The sequence below is a fragment of the Lemur catta genome, chromosome 19 (assembly GCF_020740605.2).
Source record: "Lemur catta isolate mLemCat1 chromosome 19, mLemCat1.pri, whole genome shotgun sequence".
Classification (NCBI taxonomy): domain Eukaryota; kingdom Metazoa; phylum Chordata; class Mammalia; order Primates; family Lemuridae; genus Lemur; species Lemur catta.
Window position 1 is genome coordinate 7,159,677 of NC_059146.1, and position 10,408 is coordinate 7,170,084.

Here is a 10,408-nt window from a genome sequence, read left to right on the forward strand (position 1 = left end):
CTTCTGTCATTTTGGATAAGCTTTGGTTCCTAATTCTTGAGCTCCTCTAAGTCAGCTGGATACGCCTTAACCAGCATAAATTAGGATCATTTTAATTAGGGTCAAGTTACAACCTTAGATCCCAAATGACACTGCTTTTTTTTTTTTGTGGCCACTATATCCTCAAACAAGATATATATTTTTTTCCTTCTGATTCCAAAGCCCCATCCCTTCTCGGCCTTTTGGCTAAGATCAAGTGTGTAGTATCTGATCCCAAAGCCCCCTCCTAATTCATCTCGCAGATGTTTATTGAGCACCTACTATATATAGGGAGCAGGGCAGACAAGGAGCCTGCTCTCATGGAGCTTAGATTCTAGAATCCAGTCCAGGAGATCGATATGAATCTCGCTTTATTTTGTCTGAATCTCTTTCCTAAGCTTTCAACTATATTCTTCTCATTCCCACTTTATCCCAGGGCCGAAACATAAATAAATTCCACTGTAATCCTTGATGTTATGCACTAAATGTTTTTGTCTCCCTGCTTCCAAATTCATATGTTGGGATCTAATTCCCAGCATGATATAGGGCTGGGGAACCTGCAGCCTTCTGATTTCAAGATTGTTCTTTTTTAAGCACCAAAGGAGGCAAGAAAAGCTTCATCTTTCTCTGCTGCACCCCTTTTAATAAAAGGATTTGTTCTGTAAAATTTGGATTCAGTCAAAAGGCTGCACTTAAGGACCTACAAGACCACGTGTGTTCTTAAGGCTGCAGGTTCCCAAGGTGAGGCCTTTGGGACGTAATTAGGTCATGAGGTTGGAGCCCTTGTGAATGAGCTCAGTGCCCTTATGCATAAGGCCAGGAAGCTAGTTCATCCTCTTCCCCCCATGTGAGGATAAAATGAAAAGGCAGTAGGCTGCAACCTGGAAGAGTGGCTCCCTAGTACCTGACCGTGCTGGCTCCCTGATCTCGGACTTTCAGCCTCTAGAACTGTAAGGAATAAATTTCTGCGTTTATAAGTTACCCGGTCTATGGTACTTTGTTATAGCAACCTGAACTAAGGCACTTGGTTATCCTTCACCAACAGAAAAACACTAAGTCAGGGTAACCACTGTGAAGTGTAGTAGCCAAAGGGTATGATTGTGTCTCCATAGCAGGTACAATTAATGTTCTTTTATAAGTAAACAGGTTGAACACTCTAACAATTTGGATGCGTATGTTTTGCTCTATGTAGTTAAAAGTAAGTCTCACTTCCTGTTACTATTTGTAGTGGACATCTAATTCTTGTTGTCACCATTCACTTACTCTTCTGTTAAACGTTGGGAGGAGACATTCCCTATTCTTCCATTTTTGTGTGTAGGGACTTCTTGAGAGTAACCCTCCTTGCTCCTCTGTTCCTTGTACCACCCTTTTCCCTTCTCCTCAAAGGAGGAAGAGTGAATTACATTCCCTGATGGATGAGTTCGGGTGCAGTGGCTCCGTGTGTTAAACCCAGCCTCCTATTTTCTCTGTCACCTACCAGTGTGCAGAGAGCATTCTATGCTTTCCAATGCCTGTAAATCTGACAGGGGCAGCCCCCATGGGAGACTGCATGTCTGCAATGGGGCAGGCTCATCTAATTTAGGAATTAGCAAGCTCACTTGGTTAACAGACCTAAAGCCATGTAAATAAAGGGGACATTTTTATGTTTCTCTACTTGGTTCCTGGGTCTTTTTCTCAACTGGCTCCAAACTAGGGCAGGACATTGAGCCTCTTCAAGCCCCAAGAGTAACCATATTCCAACTCCCCTCTGGAAAACCGTCTTCTCCAACTCATAGTTAGTTTGGATTAAGTGAAACTGACTTCACACATGAGATCCACAATTAGTTCCTGTTGGCTACAATGATTAGTTTAAGGATGAACATATGCTCCAATCAGGTCCACTGAGTCACAGTGATGTTTTCCTCATTGAGGAAACTCTTGATTTTATCTGCTGGACCTAAAAAAGGGTGTAGGGGTTAGAATCATTGCCATCATTGTATTACAACATGAAGCCGAGAGATGTAGAAAAACAGTCCTGATGACATTTGTTGCACTCGGGATTCAGCCACATCCGAAGCTGATTCTGCCTTGGAGCTTTTCATCTTAGGTGAAACAGTAAGTTCCCTTTGTGCTAATGCTAGTTTGGGTCAGTTTTCTGCTACTGGCAATGATAAACGAGTCACTCTTTATATTAATATCACACTGTTTTAATTGATTTTAGATGTCCAGAGATCACCTCTATAACTCAGTTTAGATCCCTTAAAATAGAGGTGACTTTAGAAAGTATTAACCGATCACAAAGAGGATAGTTAAGTTGTAATACTGAGAAAGTAGTTATTTTTGGCAACTTTCCTTACCTATTTACCTTGTCTATTTATTTGCTATTTTTTGGAAACAAATCTGATGTGATACCTGACTCTAGTAAGTCTTTAATCAAAAACTTTCAAAATGCCATAAGTTTTTTTTCTTCTGATTAACTGGAAAAGAATGAATCTTGTTCTTTAAAGTTTTAATGATCATAGTAAATATACTTAAAGAAACAACAAACTCTTTGGGAGAGGTTACTTTAGTTACCTACCAGGATAAGAGACTGGAAATTTTTTATTGGGAATTCTGATGGAGGTGAAATATAAACAGAGGGTGTTAAGGTTTGGATGGGCAATGAGAAGGGAGAGGGGCTTTCTGGTAATGGGGAAAAAATTGATGGGGGCAAGAGTGAGCCACATTCATGGCTGCTGAGGTGTGTATGGCTAGTTGTCTGCAAAAATGTGTGTTCTCCCTTCCATTTTATAGAGTTGCTACTGGGAAGGGGCTGCTCATCCAGGGACTACATTTCCCAGCACCCTTTGCATCTACTCACTGTCATGTGACTTGTTCTCACCAATGAAATGTGAGGGGAAGTGATGTATGTTACTTCTGTAGGAAGGCTTTTAAAAAGTGGTCCACTTTCCTGGTATCTTTTCCCCATTCTGTATATGGCCCTCTTAGTGGTTAGTAGGGGCATGAGCTCAAAAAAGCTTTTGTCTGTGAATCACTGACTGAAAGAAAACTTGCTTTGGACTGTTTAGTGAAAGGGAAATAAACCTTTATTGTGTTTGGCCACTATGCTTTTACAGACATATTTTATACAGTGAGAACTCAGTGATTCTTAAAGTGTGGTTTCCAGACCAGGAACATCATCAGCACTGGAGACTTGTTAGAAATGCAGATTCTCAGGCTCCGCTCTTGACCTACTGAATCCAAAACTGGGATCTGGAAATCTGTGTTTCAGCAAGCCCCCCGAGTGGTTCTAACGCATGCTCGAGTTTGAGGGCCACTGCCTTTCCTGCCAACTTCATTGCCACCCTAACTGATCAACAGACATGAGTTGTTTCTCCTCACCTTTGCCTTTTCTTGGTTAAATCCTCAAAGTATCTTAAGTTTCTGGGATTCATTAGGAATGGTGGCAGAAAGTTAAAAATAATGTTGGAAAATCTTGTGCATGTGGGAAGACATTTTGTGAGTTTGAAGTTCTGCTGAGTTTTGAGAAAAAGAAACATCCTAAAAGCTTAAAACAGCTTAAAAAAAACTTTTATTCAGTTCTCAATAGTATCATTTTTTAAAAAGGGCATCTATCCTACCTAGAACAGGGGTCACAACCCAAATGCCTACGAGGTAACCTAATGAAGGGAAGTGGGCTGAGTACTTAGTACAACCAGTACTGAGCTACAGATGATTGCTAAGCATGTGGGCCCAGGGGTTTAAGGTCTGAACATTTTCAAAGAGAACTGAAAATTTGGATTTACATGGCAAATCTTCTGGTTTATAAATGTTGGCTTACATTAAAAAAAAAATTCAAAAAACAAAAACAAAAATTCTGTGTGGGTCGAACATGCCTGTGTGTTTAATTTGGCCCCTGGGCTGCCAGTTTTACAACCTTTGTCTGAAAGTACCAGGGAACCAGTCAGGCTGGCTAATGTCTCTTCTTACTCATTAGGAGGCAAAATAACTTTTGCACAAATGATGAGCTTCAAAGGAGGGACGAATAAGAGCTGTACAAAGTAGTTGCCAAGGTAACATCTTGCTGATCAGAAAGGGACGACAATTGGGTTTTATGTAGACGCAGTGGGAGGATGAAACATAATCTTTCTCTGTCTTCTTTCTGTTTAAGATCAGTGTGAAAATGGATGTGGACGCAGTGCTCTGCCTGAGATTAGCAGGAAGCAATTCTTTTCCCATTTGGAGAGACCCCAGTGAGACCTGATCAACTAGCAACATAGGGAAGTCACACCATTAAGTCTTCCAATTTGCTAGCAGCAAATCAATGAACTCTGATAGCTGCTGCCCTAAGCTAGCATCCAGGGAGCTGTGGACAAGCTATTTGACACCTGAATTTTAGTGAAAGGAAGTTAAACTTTTCCTTAAAGCAAGGAAGAGGTGGGGTGGGAGGGGGGTAGATTGTATTAAAGAATGAGATAGGACAGCTAAGTTTTGTGAAAAGAGAGTTGGTGATTTTAAATTGTATCTTTACTTAAATTTATTGTAGAACTATTGATAATTAGGGTTTGGTTGTATGTTTCTACCAACCAATTAATAAGAAAAAGACTTTTATTTCATTTAATTGAAGCTAAACTTTATTTTTTATTATAAAAAGGAGACATTGTTCTAGGGCCTGCCAAACATAGGCAGTCTCTTTTTTTCTGAGCAAGATCATACCTTGATATGTTTTCAGCACAATGAGATGGAAATTTTAGAACACCAAGAGACAGATACTTGCCTGAGGAGTTTTGCTTTCCTTTTAATGCTTATCAGATATCCAGATATTACCTTTACTACCTTGACCTGCTGCCTGAAGGTGGGCTTCTTCCATTGCATGAAGATTTCTGGGCTTTGTAATGGCAGCAAATGATAAGGTCTTGCTGCTCATGACAGGGTCTAGCCTCTTTTTCTGCAAAACACCCTATCTTGGATATCTTTTCAGAGAGATCGACCTCATCCCTTCTTATAACTGCATAGAATCTTGGACATTTGGAGGTCTCCAAATATTTGTTGTCATTTATGTTATATCTTGTTATTGTTATCATGATGATGCAATAAATATCCTACCAACCCATTTTTGCTTACATGTGTAGTATTTTTGAAGGATAAATTCCTTCATGTGAAATTGAAGGGTTAAAGTATATATAGATTTAAAATTTCAAAAGTTATTAGTTAATTGCCCCACAATGGGATTATAGCAATTGATACTCCCACCAGTAATTCATGAAACTGTTGATTTCCCTTCTGCTTTGCTATATATTACAAAATTTCCAATCCTTCCCAATCTGATATGGAAACAACAGTTTCATTGTTCTCATTTGTTTTTCTTTCATTATGAGAGACATTGGATGCCATTTCATTTCTAAAGACGTTTGTTATTTTTTTCAATGAAATGTCTCTTCACTTTTCTAAAAATTGTTGTCATTTTTTGACTGTCTCTAAAAACTCTTTATATATTAAGGAATTTAGACTTTTTTAAACCAACTTTTGAAAGTTGGTGTAAAAAAATGACTGGATTATGTTCTAAGTAGTCATGCTCTCAGCCCAACATACTTGGGGAACGTCTAGTTACTGGCTACCCAAGGCTATTCGCCCAGTGAAAGTTGCATGAATCTCAGGCACAGCAGATAGTCTGGAAAGACCTAACCTGCACGTGCAAATCTATAAGGGAGACAGAGTCTTAGGATTACATGGAGACAATTAATGGAGAGCTTAGTGCAGTGTAATGGACACAGGTAATGGTAATTGGAGGTGGCTGAGTGATTGTATGGTGGGTGGGGAATCTGGGCTGGGTCCAAGGTGGGATCAGTAACAGTGACATGCATTTGGGCATCTGAGGGCTAGAACTGTCATGACGGGGTTTTTCATTCTGATTGGAGGACAGCCATTTTGCCTCACTGCTTCTTGCTTGTGCACAGAGAGTGCTTGGTTTCCTGTGGATACCCTTTGCTGCCACTGCCTTTGCAGGTTAGTGCTGTGCTCGCACCCAGAAGAATGCTTGTTCAGGCCATTATCAGACTCTCTTTGGCAGATTTTGTTTTCAATACTCTGTGTAGTCCCTGCATAGCATTTTCTCTCATTCTGGGCACCAACCTGGCCTAAAACTCTCCGTTAAAGCTAATGGCAAAACCATCATCAGAGTTAACTCAATTTTCCTCCTTTGGTATTTATAAAAAGCAACACTTAAAAACCTTGAAATTTACTTAACTAACAACAAAAGTCATTGCTCTATTAGTTCCTTCCTGGAGATGATTCTTTCTTCCCAAATAGGCCACTTTTCAAACTGGAAAGCACCCCAAATCCTCAAATAGCCCAGTGTTTTTCACATGTGATTTCAGCAAATTGCTGTTTACATGATGCCTTGGTGGGGACTCACTTAAAAGCTAGATTTGTTACTGTATTTACTGACATTTTCACATGATGTTTTGAGCTGCCTGAATAATTGTAATATTTACCAGAAAAAGGAAATCAAAGTAATGAAAGGTACCTAAAATTATTCATATCGCAACATTACAAGCCTTAATTTCCTGCCTGAAGCATGGTGAATTACTCATTTTTAAAGTCATCTCTAGCTCCTGAGAGTCTATGGTGATGTATGTGGATGTTTTGTAGATTGTGGAAAAAATCAATGAATATCACAGATTGTCAAAATTGCAGGTGTGATTATAAAATAATGAGATCAGCTAAAGACATCATCTCTCATGACATCCAAATTGTAAGAGGAAAATAAGGACTAGAAAGGGGGAAGTGAATTGCTTAAGGTCTTGTGGGTACCAACCAGTAGAGCCAGTATCTGCCTCCCATGCTGAAGATTTGTGTCCTTACCCCATCCAGCTCCTTTTCCCGTTATTGCAGGCACAGCCAGGCCAGGACATGGCTTTGCAGGAGCAGAGGACTGTGATATGGCCTTTAGGGGATAGGATCTCTGGTTTTACCCTGGCTATACCTACTCTGGGAGAGGACCATGACAGGTATTGTCATTCTTGGTGACTAAGTGTCTAAGTTAGCCAATGTAAGGCAGTGTCGGAAGCTTTTGTAATGTGAATAAACAGAAAAAGGTTTACTTGATCAAAAAATATTTTTCTCCTGGTGGAAATTGCAATCTTCAGAGTTAGTCCTTAAGTGCTCATCAGTAGAAGGATGCATTTTCACAGGTTGAGTACTCTTCTAACTAGGAGGGATACGGCATTGGTAGGAAAATAGACATATAAGTTCTCACATCCCTCTTCCCTTATAGCTGGCCACATAAACTCAGGTGCATTTTTTAATGTCTCTGTGCCACTGCTGATACTATGGAAAGACCTTCTCAGACTGGATAAATGTCATTTACCAAGGCTCTGATCAAATATTCCATCTTTCTATGATTTTCTTGATCTTCCCTCCCAAGAAGAAATAGCACCATATATACACGTGTATAATTCATTTATAATTAACATAAACCTCCTCACTCTACAGAGAATTTGAGAGATCTTACAAACATATCTACAAAAGGATACAAGAGGATTTGGGGTCAAGGGAAAACAAGGACAGTAAAACAAAGCCCACCACCTACTCTTACACGATTGCTATCATAGAAGAGGACTATGCATTTGGTTCTAAGTTTCTGGCAGCTAAAGCAAAAATGGAAACATAAAGAAATATAAAATTTTGGTGTAGCTGTAAGACAAAAACTAATGAACAGTTCTGAGAAAGCTCTTCCGGAACCTGAGATCTGAGAGGAACATCTCCATGGGGTTCTTGGCATATGAGCACGGTGTGATGTCAGGGAGAACACCCTCAACATTCCTACACTGCACACACGTCTAATTTCATTCAATAGTTTTAAGATGTTACTCAGTGTAGACAGATGATGAGACACCAAAGTGCAGCTGAGTAAAAGCAGCACCATTGAGATACGAAAACAAGGCTGTGGATCAGGTTGTTTCAGTTCTTCATAGATTTTTTAAAAATTGACTTATGCATCTGTGCACATGAAGAATAAATTTTAGGATATGTAAAGCAATGGATGTCTTTTAGAACCTCCATAAATTATTTATTGTAAGTATCTTTGATAAGGATTGTACGGCTGAGAGTTCAAGGTTGCATGTTTTTTTCCTCCCCCAGCAAGAAGCAAGAGTACAGATAACCTGTAGCCAATTAAGGACAGGTCTATATGGTTTGTCAATCAATCTGTTAGAATGCACCTGAATTGTAGCACGTATCACTTGGTATTATAGACATCTGTGTCCCTGGCATAACTGCATCCTCTTCAAGGGCAGGAACTGTTTCTTTTCCATCCTCCCAGCATCCAGCATAATGTCTAAAACGTAGCATCTGGATAATAGACTTGGTTGAATTAATTCAATTTAAAGCCTTCCTTTTATCATCCAGTGCTACTTGGCAAGGATAAGAGCCCTGAAGAGACATGGGTAGGGAATATCGGCTGGCTAAGCTTTGAAGGAAGGGAAAGAGCAAAGGGACAGGAAAGCTCGAGAACAGGATGCATTACATCAGCTGATTCCAATGAGCAGAATGGAAGGGGTTTTAAAAGAGCAGTTTGGGAGGAGAGGCAGGGGAATGACCAGAAACAACCCTTTCCTATCGTGCCCGCTGTTTTCTGTTGTTTCCACTCCTCCGAACTGCAAGCTGCTGGAGACATTTCTAGCTCCCTTGGTTGTGGGGCCTCAGTTAGCATTTGCCAATGGGAGCATTCTCAGGGGACTGGAAAGTGGTAGGAAGGGAAGGCCATTCGTCCGGCTGTGATAGTGGCAGCAGCAGGTGATGCCATGGGTGACTGGGGCTCCAGAGTCACCGGTGGGAGCTTGGGCTCCTGGGTTCCTGCAAAGCAGCTATGGTCAGTGGCCTCCACCTCTTGGATTCATGCCCTTGTGTAATCTTCCCTTGAGTAACTTGCTGCTAACCAATGCAATATGGTAATGTTGAGGAATGCTACTTCCGTGATGAGGTTACAAGTGACTGTGACTTCTGTCTTGCTACCCGACTCTCTCTATTGCCTTTTGGTTTGTGTGCTTTGATGACGCAAGCTGCCAAGTTCCTGAGACCCACATGGCAAAGAACCGAAGGCAAACTCTGCCCAACACCTGGTGAGGAGCTGAGGTCCAGCAGCCTACAAGGAGGAGCTGAATCCTGCCGACAACTCCGCGAGCCTGAAAGTGTACCCTGCTCCGTTTGAGCCTTCAGGTGAGTAGCCTAAGTGACACCTTGATTGCAGCCTACGAGAGACCTGGAAGCAGAGGAAGGATCCAGTTAATTTAACCCAGCCCAATTAAGCCATGCCTAGGTTTCTGACCCACAGAAACTGTGAGATAGTAAATGTGTGTTGTTTTAAGCTGGTTTTGAGATAATTTTAGCACAGTAGATATTAGATATCTAATATAATGGCAGACCTCTCAGTTCCAGCAGCAGTGGCAAGTTTGTGCTCATGGACTCTGGATAGTTCCATGTTCACCCCTTTGCTTTTCCAACTATTGGGGGGGGGGGAAGAAGCGTCCTGCAGCTGCCGATTGTTAGGGAATGCCACCTTCCCTTAGCCAGTGTTTTCAATACCTTTGTCACCATTTTCTTGTATTAAATTCCCTCCATCTGAAATAGCTGAACAATGACTGGTACATTCACATAACTATTATTCCCAGTAAGGAGATAAAGGGAGCATTGAGGTATTTTAAATATAGTTGTCTTTTTAGATGTTTAAAAAAACGAGATGCAACTTTCGATTTTTTTTTTAAGTGAATAAAGGTTTGCGCTTCTGCAGGTCTTGATTTTTGAGGGTAGGGCATCCTGAAAAGGTGGTGTCATCTGCACCTTCTGGTGTGGTTGGGCGTGTGTCCTGTCCACTCACAGTCAGCAAAGGCAATGCGCGAAGGCTTCTGGAGGACACAGGGCAGCTTCTCCATTGTCACGTGAGAGTTGAAGGAAGTACAATGGCCGCACGTGACCTGTAGGTGGAATAAAATATTATGGTGTGTGGGTGAGGGCAAACTCCTAACTCAGCAGATGAACAACCATATCGACTTCATTCCCCCTGGAGACTGTGAAATTAGAAAGAAACCTACCCATCAGGCCAGAGCAGCCCTTGATGAGGTTGAAAAGAGAGGGGCAGACTCACCACTGCACAGCAAAGACCAAGTCGGAGGCAGCAAAAGCTGTAGCTTGAGAACAAAGGGAAAGAAAAAAGACTAGTCAGGGCCATATCTCCCCACCCACAGAAATCCCAGAGAAGAAAACGAGTTATATTTCTCCCACTGGAAGCCTTGAGGGGAGGAGCCATTCAGGAAAACCATAGGGGTAGAAAATTAGATGGTTTATCTGAAAAAGGAAAAATGAGCTAAAGTGTGCCTTTGATAGATGCCTGAATGTGAGGACAAAGGCAAAACATGAACGTATATTTGGCATC

The 10,408-nt window shown here is 41.2% G+C and overlaps 1 pseudogene; it reads left to right on the forward strand.

Moving 5' to 3' along the window:
• Positions 1 to 205: 205 nt before the first annotated feature.
• On the forward strand, positions 206 to 301 carry LOC123624926 (annotated as a pseudogene).
• Positions 302 to 10,408: the final 10,107 nt, after the last annotated feature.